We start from the raw sequence: 13,743 nt of genomic DNA, 5'->3' as shown, positions 1-13,743 counted from the left end.
ACTGAAAAAATATTCAAATGAGTTCCTTCCCTTCCTAGATTCAAGTCCTGAATCTACAAAGAGGGAAAGAGACCTCTGCTAAAGGAAAGGCAGAAAACAAAACAAGTGTACAGAATAAGCTGTTGCTAGCATTTGCAAAGGGAAAAAACAAACCCCAGAAAAACCACCACCTTAAAGCTGAATAAGCAAAGGAAGTTGCAGACCCAGGAAAAGTACTTGCACATACTCCACCCAAGAAAAGTACTTGCAACCACTGCAGATTCATGTGTTCATACAAGGAGGTAAGCACTTTTGGAAAGGGCTCTGTTATTGCTCCTGCTCTTCAGAAAGCTCAGGCAGTGCATGGGATCAGATGGGGTGTGAACACATGGCAAGAGAGAACAGGACACCCAGTGTAAACAGGGCAGCAGTCAATGAGATACTGAGCCAGCAACTCGATTATCTTTTCATCTTCTTGCTGATGAGCTGCTTCTTTTGCAGAGAGCAAGGCTGGCAATTTGTTCTGAAACACCTCCCCCTGGACCAAGTAATACCAGGCTACAGAGCTGGGAAACTAAGAGCAATTTATCAAGGGTTCCTTGTATAACCATATTATCAAACACCCAGGCCACATTCCAAGAAACCTCTCTGTCACTAAGGTGGGAATCCTTGTCCTCCATCCCTGCTCAGCTGCTGGTCAACATAGTCCAGATAATTACTGTAGCTTCATTTTCATTATCTCAGCTCTCTTCACACTGGTCCCTCATCTATTTATTAACAATCCTGAGAGCCACAGGTGTGGGCAGCCACAGGAAAACTATTAGGTTTGCTCTACTCCAAGTCAAGAGGAGAAAAATATTTTTGCAAATGCAGACTGCCATGTGAGGCCGTTCCAGGGAGACAGATGTCTGATTAGCACTGCAGATGGGCTGAAAAATCCCCCATCACCACTTCAAAACTCTCACCCTTTTCCTGTTCCAGAAGGACAGAAAATGTGTTTTTTCCCCTTTGTGTAGGGGCTTTGCCTTTATTTTAAGGGATAAACTACAACACCTAGAAATTCATTAGGTCCTTCTCTCCGGGCAGCAACTAGATGAAATGGCTCAGCTGTTGAATTTCAAGGTTAACATGCCTCAGTCCTGAGTTTCTCCCACAAAACCAGAGTTAATGCCAACCTTGGGAAGACCAGCCTTCCCCCATACAAATTCAGTGACTTCATTCCATTTATGAGGCTGACATAGCTCTACAACTGCTGAGTGAATTCTCTCTGGGTAAGAAGGCAGGAGGAGATAAGGGGTGAAGGGAAGACCTGCTCTTTCAGAAAGAAAAAAAAAAGAGGATATGCAGAGGAAAATAAGTTGGTTGGTCCCTGTGATAAGAGAAATCTTTTGGCCCTCTGCCTCCTGGACCTAGGCTTGAATGCTCTTCCAGCACTGATTCCCCATCTGTCTCTTACTGTGTGCTCCTTGCCAGACCATTTCACAGCTTCATATCACTAAAGGCCAGGAAACTGCTCATAAATAGTTATTTTAAAATTGTCTTTTGCACCACGGTATAGCATCATTTTTGAAAGATGGTTTTATGTATTTCTGATGTTGACCATGTTCCCATCTCTTGCTACCTCATGTTGCATGCTCAAGTTGAATAGTGTTAGCATTGCTTTCTTTTTAAGCCTCCAATGAGCATTTTTTTCCATTCCCTGGGGTTTTCTTGTTAAAGTATTAGGTCTCTCTCTTTTAATGCTTGACCAATGTCAAACAATTCAAAAGGCTGCTCTCTGATCATACAGCAAGTTATTTTTCTGTGTGTAAGGACATAAAAAGAAAAGAAAAAAAACCCAAACCAAAAAAATCCACACCATAACCCTTCAGACAAACAAAAAACCACCAAATAGACTTAACTAAAAAAATTTTATATATGCATAAGGGGTGAAAGTCCATTTTCCCAAAGACTGCCCTCTTTTCAGTCACAAACAGAAAATCCTCTCTCAAAACAGAATTAAGTGTATACAACAAAGTAACACTTGGAAGTGTCAACAGTGAAGAATTTCAAGACCAGGTGACATCAAGATATTGATCCCAGCTAAATTCTGGTCCTGGGGGTCAGTTCAGAAGTCCATAAATGAAATTCCCCATGCAACACAAATGTAAATTCTACATTAATTCAAAGGGCAATGCATATTTTCATGTGCATTTCTTCTTCAAAATGATCTCCAAATGTAAGCTAACAGGTTTACCCCAAAATACACTTAACTGTGTCTTTAATTCTACACTGCAAGAGTCATCATATGTTCTACTAGAAAACAGACACTTTTCATTCATCTCTACCTCATCTGCCCTATGTTCATTGTGAATCAGCCATCTAAGGCAGGATGACTGAAAGGATGATGTGGTTTGGCTTCCTGTCAGAATGGCAACTGTGTTGTTTGGAAGAATTTCATATTAATTTAATATCTCTGGTTAGATACCTCCGGTAAACTACAAAGGAATTACAGCCTTTAACTGCAAGGTCAAATTTCACCCATCTAATTAAGTTTCCTGCTCTGAGCAGCATGTTAGCTACTGACTGGTATGATTTTTTACAATAACCAGTGTGGCTCTGATTGCTAACTAGTTGAACTCATGTGGCCATTAAAGACTAATTTTGATTGCTGACGTCAAGATTATTGATCAAATTGAAAAAGAAGAAGGGTTTCAACAGACAAGAGGCAAACTGAGGCTGAGTAGGTGGCATTCATTAGTCACCAGAAGGCAGGCTCTGCTCCTAGAGGAACACCACCACATGAATTGTCCTGGAGCATCCACACAGAAGGAACTGATGAGTAACAGCAAATAACAGTTCTTACAGAGCTGCCTTCTTGAGATCATAATATTAGAGGCATAATGTAATTGAACCTTGCTTTCCTGGTACATACTTAACAAAACTATTATTAGCTTTGCTGTCCTTTTACTTAATTTTCTTCTCCTAAGGCTTTTTAAGGAACAGCTCAGACATTGTGTGGGTTGTCTCCCTGTCATCTACATGTTTGAGCTGGCTGCTGGTGGGAAGGTCTGCTCACATTCCCACAGGCACGCCAATCTGGATGCAGCAAACACATACAAACAGTCTGCATGCAGGAATCTAGTGGAAAAAGAATTAAGAAAAAAACCAAAACCCAACCTCAAACAAACAACAAAAAACCACCCCAAAATCCCAGTATACTATCTCATTAACACATTCAGTCTACTCATCTTCCCATTAGGGACCAAGTGTTAGTGTGCTTATTGTCCATCTCTTTGGCAAGCATCTGGCTACCTTCCTGTCCCCTCCAGCATGGAAAACTGTAATTCTAAAATAGGTCATTTTATTATGAAAATTTGTTTTCCAAGCAATATTCCCTTGAGGCCCTTCATATTAAGAGCATCTTTTGAACTGGATAAATACTATTCTTCTATTTCCCAATATCAACTCACATGTTTATGTGATAATGGTCAAGCATGGTCCAGCTGGAAGCAATTCTCAAATAGACCATTTAATAGAAGAATATTTCTGAGGGAAAGCTCCCAGGCTTTATGATAGGAAATTATCTGCTTTTATTGCACTGTGGCCCCATGACTTGAGGTTTGAATTGATGTATACCCTGAACCCAGAGAGGAAGTAAAAACTCCTTTTCTCACCAAGGAAAGACCATCTCCGAGTTTCTATGCCTGCTACATGCAGGAGGAAACTGCTTGTCCCTTCCCCTTCCAAGGCATCAAGCTAATTGAGACTCAAAACATTCAATAAAGGCTGAATTAATTTCTGAGTGCCAAAAGCACAAGCAGCTAAATTAATGAAGCTAATCCTTTCATAATACTCATTTGTTAAAACTTCTCTGCAGCTCCTGATGCAGCTTGCTTGACTCCTCAGGAAATTAGTTAACCACTTTTATCCCTCAGTTGTAGTTCACAGTGCATCCTCATGCATTTTTAGCACCACTAACACGTGGCCAAAACTACAGGCTATTCTCAGGAATGAGATAACAGCAGATTCTGCACAGCCCTGACCTGAAGTCATCACATGCAGGTATGGTCTCCCAAGACTAAGCAGCTCTTGGCTGAGGTAGGTGAAAGCATATTTGCAGTTACTAATGCTCTCACTTTATGGCATGTAGGAGTTTATTTGAAGAATGGGACAGGAAACAGGGAGCTGAAAGCCTGGTCACTTTATTCTGCCATACCATGCACTTGAGGTGAGTCTTTCAAACACCTCCTGCCCTCTTTGTGAAAATGTCTTTGGTGCTCCAACAAAGAATTGTCAAATGTTACCACAGCTGGCTTTGTTGAGAGGATACCTATCCCTACAGACAGATAGAAACTGATGCTATTTTATGGAGTACTGAAACAGCAGATCTTGTAAGGCTGCTGCTTAGCTTGAGCAGAAATTTGTGTCCTCAAACTCATGCAAATCTTCATAGCCTCTTCAACAGCTTTTAACAGATACTCCCTAACTATTAACCTCAAGGGCAAGATTAACATTTTTTTTTTAATTAACATGGAGAGGCTCTGGTATGCAGCAGTATTATAAAGAGTTCTGAAATGCCAGCCTTTTGGAGAGGAATAATTGTGTCATCTTGTTTCCATACAGCTCATCTCAAGACTATCATCTTTCTGACAAGTATTTTATCACTATTACTTCCACCCCTTACTACACTCCCCAGTATGCTTATCATATTCCATAATTTTCTTAACAAGTCATTTCAACCTTAATCTTTCAATTGTGTGAAGTTTTTTTCATGAAACTAATACTTCAGAGGAAGGAGAGTGACTGTAATGAAAGTGACCCTTTGTTTGTTAAATACTGAAGTGCAATTATCCTTCAGCATTTTCTAGCCAAAGGGCTGGCTAAATCCTCAACAGCCAGACTGCTTCTAAGGGGGCTGAGCTGGGAAGGTTTAGACAAATTTTACACCTCTCCACTTCCTAACTCATTCCTCAGTGCCCAAAACCCATCTTAGAAGCTGCTCTGAATTGTAGCTACAGTAGTCTAAGAAAACATGGACTTGCTGAAATTCAACAGTGCTCTGTCCACATCAACTTCTTTGCTGGAAAGAAAGTGATGTCTGCTCTGTTATGCCAACTTTACAGACTTCATCTGTTATTTGACCCTGTTTTTAGCAAAACTCCACAGTCCTGGGGCCCTGTGGAAGGGGAGGGTCTGTTCTCTGTGCACTCAGCAGACACACTACTTTCTATATTCAGATCTCACTGGCAATATACAGAAGGTAAAGCATTAGTCCTTGGACTTCAAAACATTATACAGTTTCTTTACTAACACAAAATGACTGCCCATGAGTGGAAAATAACTTTCAGTCAGGCTGGCTTTAGACTAGGGGACTCTGCTCATCCCAAAGCTGGCAGACACCACATTTCCCTGACCAGAAAAACCACATGCCAGCTCTACTTGCTATCAAGAGGAACACTCATCTCTTCCCAAAACCATGTAAAATCAGATTAGTAACCAGTCTACTGTGATTTTCCTTTTCTATTTCACCCAGGAAAGGAAAAATCCATCCATCTGAAAATTATGCTTAACCACGTAAGTTTCCCCCCCCCCCCCACATAAATGTTAATGAATTGACTCCTGTTTATGCAAATTTAAGGTAAACATCAGATCCTTTGTTATCCTGTGTTGGAAATTCCCACTGTTTCCATGATAACATCTTGACTGATTTTTTCTCAGCTTTCTAGTGATTATTTCCTGCATGTAAAGAGGGGTCCTGGAGTCACCAGAAAATTCCTGAATTAATTCTTCACTGACTTCACTATCCTAATTGAAGTAAGCCATTGCTTTTTATAGTATCCTTTTCAGATTAGTCATAATGTAGCATAGTATTCATGCCCTCTGAATCTGTTGGATATTTGCATGAAGAATATTAAAAATAATTGCACATCTCCTTGTTTCATTTTGCCTTTTTTCTTGTTTGACTTCCCTTTTACAAATTAAACTTTGTTTGTTTGCACATTAGCATCACTGGGAAAAAGATTTTCACCATTAGAATGCTGTTTGGGATTCCAACTGCAGTAGCCAATATTTGTTCAACATTCTCCAAAAGAAGTAAGAAGGCACATGTGCATATAGAAAGCCATCCTGTTCATCCAGATAAAAATGCCAACTGGTGATAATTGCATGATGATTTTGAAGAGCTGGCAATATTAATTATCATCACCGAGCTACAGGAGAATCTCAGGACAGAGGTGTCACTATGAGAATTCAAGCAAACATTGATTACTTCTCAATATTTTTAGAAACACCTTGTCCACTTAGCAGGAAAAAAAGAAAGAAAGAAAGAAAGAAAGAAAGAAAGAAACCAACCCAGAAACAAACCAAACACAAAAGAGAAAAAGGGAAAAGAAATTAGATCTGTCTTTCTAAAGCTGAATGCTTGGCCAATATGTTCTGCTTATGTTTGGTATATGTTTTCTTCAGAAAGTAGGAATACTCCTGGTTGCAGGCTCTCTAGGCAACCTGTCCTACAGTAGTTACTTCAGTCCTGACCTGTGCTTTAGTTCATAGTTGTAGCTAACTGAAGCACTAAAATAGCTCTTGCCAGAATCATCCAGACTACCAATGCTCCAGGGAACACTGCTCTTCCCCCAGCTTGTGTGTGTGCATTAATGTGCAGTCACACAAATGAGAGTGTTATTACCATGTAGAGACAATCAATCCACAGACAATATGAATGATTTTAAACTTAGCAATGCTGCTGCTTCCTGGATCAGGAGGTCACCAAACCACAGTGGAGATTCTCGTCTAGCAAAGTGCTTCATATGTGTTTTATCATAGTTGAGTTTGACTGTGAGGGTGACGATAAACATCTCAAAACACAGACTTCTTACAATCCTCTTCTAAAAATCTCCTCCACTCTCTCAGCATAACATTTCTTGTCCAAAGCTAGACAACAATGATACAACTTCTGCTGGAAAATGAACTGTTACCACTACCCAAGTGATACAAGCTTACAGCCCCAGCTCAGAGCTGGTCTCCGCTATGTTAGACAGGAACACCAACAGTACCTAGTGATGCTGGTATCACAGATACTAACAGTTTAACAGAGCACTGGGATGTCTGTGCCCCCCTTGATCAACTCCTTGTTCTTCTAAAAGAGCTACTGTCAGAGGGAGGAAATAAGCAAACTCCACTGTTACTACCACATTTTACTAATGTATAATAAGTACTGTAAAAAATAACAGTAATGTGTTGCTAACAACTGCACTGGGAGATACACTTTTTCCTGGATAATTTAATAGATACTGTATCCTCTTGGATGTCTGGCTGATACTGGCTGTGGTAACAGCTTCCATACCTGCCACCAAGCTTTGTTACATAGGATCAGGGATTTAGGGGCATGGGGAAGATGAGGGGAAAGAATTGAATCTGTCCTCTCTGAGCACACCTGTAGCACCCTTTTACCACAATGCATGTTAATACTTGTCATTCTTTCTCCACTTCATTACTCTCATCAAGTGCATGTGTCCACTGCTGACAGAGGACAAATAAGTGTAAAATGTTATTACGCTGGTTCCCAGTAATTCCTACTTCAGTGCCACCTTTTTCTTTGCTTTTCTCCCCCACATCCTGCATGGAGTTGCAGGTGTTGGCACTGCATTTTCTTCCCTATTTACTCAGCAGCATGCTGACACCTCAACCCTCTAGGATCTGCTGCCAATTTACAAATGTGAGCTCCTAGCCACAGACTCCCAAGAGACAAATAATAAGTTAATAAGTAATAAGTAACTGATCATGTGTGATTAAATTTTTAATCAGTACCAATCTTTGTTTCTATAGAACTGTTACTGAGTTCAAAGTCCATATATATAATAAAACAGATTTTTGCTATTTGCTATTTTTGCTATTTGCAAAAATAAACGGTATTTAGATATACTTTCAAAAACTTCTCTGATTGGACAGTAACTTGATATCTTTCAGAATATGCCCAGAGCTTGTTTTCCCCTAGTAAAGTTAGCCTTTTGTTTGTTTGTTTGTTTTGTTTGTTTTATTTTTTCTGACTCCCAAGAAAGTGATGTTTACCTAAATTAGTTAACGTCAGGTCTTAATCCAGGATTGCCCTTAAATCCACAAAGGCAGCAGATTCAGCCTATATCCTAACTTTCCTTTCAGTGTGGGAGTTATAAATTAAGAAGTGATGTGCTGCTAGGAGCATAATTCTCAGTTATGAAATTTTGTTCTGTCTGTAGCTGTGAGACTACAAGCAGATTGCTTGTACTCCTACAGCAATGAGGATTTCACAAACTGGAGGCAGGGTGTTGTTCCCCTTAGCTTTGGCTGAGTCTGACAGAGGGAGTTTATGTTCCTAAAAATAACAGTGTTAGTAACAGTTGCAAGACCCAAATCTGACAAATTTTACCACTGCTATAATATTTTGCTAATGAAATCTGTCTAACCTAGCATTCACTGGACAGTCTTCAGCAAGTCTGAGACTCAAAATTACTATCTCCTATCTGTTCTGACCCTGTAGATTTAATTAACAGCCACTATTCTTAATGCCACACTGACTCTGGATGAACTTCATAATTCAGAAATGTGTAATTTTTGGGACCAGCCACCCTAAGGAAACACATATATTCTTCTGATTGCAAAAGGAGTTGAAGAAAAGGTGCAGCCATGAGAAGAGAAAGCATAGGTTGAGATATTAGCCCAATCTGGGGGACAGAAGCTGAGTTTGAATGGGTGAGGGAAAGATACCTCTCAGGTAGTAATATTTAGAAATTTTGTTTTGGGGAGATATAAAATTGGACAAACAATAGGGAAAATCCCTAAGACACCATTAGACAATTTAGAAAATTCAGCAGAATTCTAGAGCTCTATTCAACTAGATGTGGTATCTGAGCTCTGTTATGATTTTTCAGACCTTTTAAGAGTCCATCACTGTTTATATTTAGTGCATCACTGTCTATACTTCATGAAATCTTATTAATAGACATTTTCTGTGACTTCTAATAAAGAAATCTTCATGAAATTTCAAGAACACTCTTTATACTGACATTTAAGTTGTTACACAATCAGAATGTACATTTCTTAATTTTAACACTTTGAAGAGAACTAGGTCATTCTAAAGGCTGAAACCTTACTCAAGGACATCATCATATCACTTAAGCTTGTAGACAGGCAAGTCAAGATGGTTACAAACACACAACCCCCAAACAAAAGAAAAACCCAATCCAAACAAATTTAAGTTAATTTCAAAGAACTTTGTTTTGCTCTATTTCCTACAGAAAGTGCCTTCAGACTTTTCAACCTTATCTTTTTTTTGAGATTCAAAATGCTACATGCTGCTAGAAAAATTGACAATATTCTGTCAAGGCCACCTATCTCTAGCCCATACTCTCTCATATTGTGCTTTCTAGAGAGCTGTAAGACCAGGCTTAAGCACACTTCAGAGCAAGTAAAACTCACAGTGTTCAAGTTAAAGACTCACAAAATAATGATGCTGTATACATCAGCCTAGACATCATAGCCAGTGGTGGGATTTACAGCTCTTTAAGATGGGAAAGCAATTCTCTTTTCCTCTCACCAACACTTGGAGGCACAATTGAACAAAAGCAGTTCCAAAAGCAATTCAATGTAATGGGCACTTTCAGTTTGCAGTTTGTATATTACTCAGTATAACTTTTGGGTGCCATTTGTTCCAGGTGACCTTAAACTTATTTGAAGTTGGCTGAGGGAGAAAACAGACCTTTAGGAGGGAGGTCGTGGGAAAAGAAACCCTTCTGACTTTTAGAGAACACCAGAGGTCTATTGTGATTCCTGGGCTGCAGACTCCACAGAAGTAAGGTGATCTGAGGAGGGAAAAAACTCTAATATAGGCAGATTCAAAAGTAAACATGTAGAAATATTTAATTCAAATGCTCCTTACAGAACAGGCAACCAGCTTCTGAGAAAACCTTGGCTTGCAAAGAAGTGCAGGGATCACTGACTGTTAACAAATGGAACAGAAATTCCCACCGTGTAGTCGTGGGAAAGAGAAGTTTGTACCATTGGGTGAATAGACAGGGGAATACTGTGCACGAGGTTATTATCTCCACACGTGACACTAACAAGGGCCTTCCTGGAATCCACTGTGCAGCACCAGGGGCCAGCAAGGACAGTGGTGGAGGCTCAGAGAGGAGCAGCCCAGACGTTTCTCCTGGGGAGCATCTGCATTCCAGGGAGAGACCAAGACAGTCAGGTCTATTTATCTCATCAGAGGCAATGTTAAGTGGTTACTTAATTACTGCTCTTAAATACTTGAGCAGAGAGAGATGATCTGAAACTAGATAGCTATTTAATCTGACAGGCAAAACATTACAAGATCCAGTAGCTAGAAGATGAAGGCAGAAAGTTCAAAGTGGAAAAGAGATGCAAACGTTTAACAAAGCGATTAAAAATTGGAGCCAATTATCCAGGAATGTAGTCAATTCCCATCGTTGGAAGTCATTAAATCAAGACTGTTTGAAGAGGCTGGTGGGCCAGACCTTGGAATCACTGGGGAATAGTGTCTGCTTTATATTATGGAAGAGGTTAAGCTATGGGATCATAATAATGTCTTACAACTGAAAAATACACCACTAGCATTGTTATCTACTTTGTCAAAAAAAACCCAAAACAACCCAACAAAAAAACAACAAAAAAGAGATGAAGGAATAAAGCATTAATGAAGCCAAGGCCTGGATGGGGCACAGAACACAAGCTGAATGTGGACAGCACAAGCCACAGACCAGGAGCTGACATCATCAGTAGTTTTGTCACCAACTACAGCCAGAGAAAGATAAGGCCGTGAGGAATTCATGTCTAGCCCCAACGCTCAGAGCCAGGCAAGAGACATCACCCGGCGCGATGCTCCTTGACCGTGACATCCCCGCTGGCAACCCGAGCGGACCCGAGCGCCGCCACATCACGGTCCAGGGACCCCGGGCTCCGCCGACAACCCCCCAGGGGTACCCCAGCTCACCCTCACCCTGCGCCCGCCCGGCTGGGGCCCGGGGGACGCCCCTTGGCCACAGTCCCCGCTCCGGGCGGTGGCTGGGGTTCCCCCCGCGGCGGGGCCCCTCCGGAGCATCTTCCGCGCTGCGACATCGCGGGCGCGTTACCGTGGCGACCGCGCCGCGCATCCCCCGGCCCGTCCCGGCGGTGGGGGGGGCATCTCATCATTATTCCCTCCACCTTTTTTATTTCTTTCCTTAAGTTTTCCGCGCTCCCGGACCACGCGTGAACTAAAGTGGCGGGTAAAGCCGAGCAGAGGATGAGAGAGGCACCCTCGGGGCCGCTCCCAGCCGCTGGTGCCCGCTCGGCGGGGCGGCCGCAGCCCCTCCCGCCCGGCTCGGTCCGGCGGGATGCGCTCGATCCGCCCGCCTGCCCCGGCACCTGCCCACACCCACCCCGCTGCTCTCCGGCTCCGAACGCCCTCGCTCTGTGTGTGTGTGTGTGTGTGTGTGTGTAGGTGCTCACCGTGCCCGCTCCGCTCCCCCGCCCCTTACCTCCGCGGCGCCGCCTGGGGAGCCGCGGGCACACCGCCGCCGCGGGCAGGGATGACCTTGCGGAGAAATCCATCATCCGGCCAGGAAAACAAGCCGCTCCTCGGGGTGCGCGGCGGCTGGAGGAGGGCTCCGCCGAATCGGCCCTTCCCGCCGCGGGGGCAGGACGGAGGCGATCCGGGCAGCCCGGGCAGGCTCCGGCCGCTGCCAGCTGCGGCTCCCGGCCGGCTCGGGAGGCGGGCAGCGCGGGGTGCGGCGCCGGGCCGGCTCCCCCGGCGGCCGCAGCGGAGCGGGGCAGCTCCGGGCCCCGGCGGCCGGAGGGAGGGAGGGAGGGAGGGAGGGAGGGAGCGCAGCAGCCCCGGCGCGCTCGGCCCCGCTCCCGCCCCGAGCCCGCCCCACCGCGCGGGGCGCGGACACGTACCTGCTGCCAGGGAGACACTGCCCGCCGACGCCAGCCCCACCCCGGGCCTCTCCTGGCTTTTATAGCGCCGGAGCTGGCGGCTCCTGTGCTCCAGCAGCATGGGGCTGAGCAGGGTGCCCTCGGCAGCAGCGCCACAACCCCGGGCTCGCCCTATTCCACCTCCGCCAGCCGGCTTTTCTCCGCTCCTAACCCAAAACTAGGCGCTGAGCTGCTTCACGGCAGAGGAGCTAGAGCCTCTATCCAAATCCGCCCCTTCCATCCACCTGTGCTAGCCCCGCATGTGTCCGTTCCGCCAGCGAGGCACCTCCCGAGCCCTCCGCCTCCGGGGTGCTGCAGGTTTGCGCGGGGAATCGCAGCGGATGCAAATGCGGCTCGGCTCTTGTCACATTTTCAATTTGGATTGTTGTTTTTGATGGGTAAATTTGGCTTCCTGTGTGAAGCGCTGCCCTGTTTGCCTGGGAATTAAAAAAACCAAAAAATAAAATAGTAGAGTCAAGCGAAAAAAGGCAAAAGAGGTTTTGGTTTGGGACTCTTAATTATCCGGAAATCTTTGATCTAATTTCGGTTTATTCCCACCACAGAGGAATTTTATCTCTCTCTGCTGCAATCACAGGAAATGGTTCTGCAGTGCCCGGGGACTCGAGTCAAGTACAGGTTTTTAACTGGGAAGATTTTAACTCTTCTGTAATCCTTTAGGAATGATGAATAGAAGCAGGATTTTTTAAAAAGCTGTAGGACGAGCTGTGAGGAGAACTCTGTTACAATATGGAAAAACTTGTGAGGAAAAAAGTACAGGTGACCAAGGTGTCCAAAAAAATAATTTTTATCCCTAAGTATTGTAGGCATCAGTGAATCATATTACCCGGATCTTTATAAATGGACCCATATTTTATTGACTGCTTTACCAAACACCCTCCGCCTCAGTTATTGTTCCTAAATCTCCTTGACTCAAGAGTTAAGTGATCATGAAAAACACCTTACATTTCCTACTATAGCATATGTAATTTCTTTCCCAACAGCAGCCACTTAATTCAGCTCATATTTGAGTAGTAGCCATTCCTGAATGTCTTTCTGACAGTTATTTAAGCATGGAAGATTTAAGATATGTTTTCGATGTTCACCTACAATAACCACTTTTTCTCATATGCCAAAGCCAAACCAGCAGTACTCTTAAGAGCTTGAACATCCCAAGCATCCATCACTGGAAGGAGATTGGAGAGAGCACCAGACTTTATCAGGAAAAGATTTACAGCTCTAGCACATCCAAGACTTCCCAGTAACTCTTCTTTGCTCTGTTCTTTTCACAACCTTCCTACCTTGTTTTGTGCTCTGGAGGGCTGAACAAAACCTGGTCCTCCCCGTGCCCATGTCTGAATCAGGAATACAAGGTCAGCTTGGCAAACTGAGTCAGTATTCAACACCTCTTCATTATACTGCTAAATGACCTATTTTTAAAAAGCGTTGCCAAACTTCCCAGAATTAATCCTCCTGCCATTAGCATTACTACAGTGGAACTATTTTTTTTTTTTTTTTTTAATAAAGAAGGAAAAAGGCTGGATGATGCAATTTCCTTTTGTCAGCAATTACACTTTTATAAGAGAGAGCTGTCAGCACTTACAGACCTTGCAGCTGCAAGGACCTTGTGGGACCTCACGGGCTACTCACCAAGGAACAATTACAATTAGTGTTGTTTTCATAAACCTTCCTAAACATCAGACTCCTTATCTGGATTCTTGAGAGACCTTTCTGTTGACAATCCAGCCTTGAAAGTCACAGCAAGAAGAGTTATATACATTCAGCTGGAAAGACTAGGAAGCTTTTCAATGGGTTATTGTGTTCTTCCTATTTTAG

The 13,743-nt window shown here is 43.3% G+C and overlaps 1 protein-coding gene across 3 annotated transcripts in view; it reads right to left on the bottom strand.

Annotated features, from left to right (window-relative positions):
* GPRIN3 (GPRIN family member 3) overlaps positions 1-13,391 on the bottom strand; it is a 31,745-nt gene extending 18,354 nt beyond the window's left edge. Inside the window, exon 1 of one of the 3 annotated variants that reach the window (XM_079305792.1) lies at positions 11,893-13,391. The gene's annotated coding sequence lies outside the window, so the exon portion shown is untranslated. Of the gene's footprint in view, positions 1-1,154; positions 1,219-11,474; positions 11,698-11,892 lie in introns of those variants that run through there. The other 2 variants (XM_079305794.1, XM_079305793.1) reach the window with 2 other exon arrangements.
* Between the last annotated feature and the right edge of the window lie 352 nt (positions 13,392-13,743).

The sequence above is a fragment of the Erithacus rubecula genome (assembly GCF_903797595.1).
Source record: "Erithacus rubecula genome assembly, chromosome: 5".
NCBI lineage: Eukaryota > Metazoa > Chordata > Aves > Passeriformes > Muscicapidae > Erithacus > Erithacus rubecula.
This window is presented reverse-complemented; position numbering and strand designations above follow the sequence as displayed.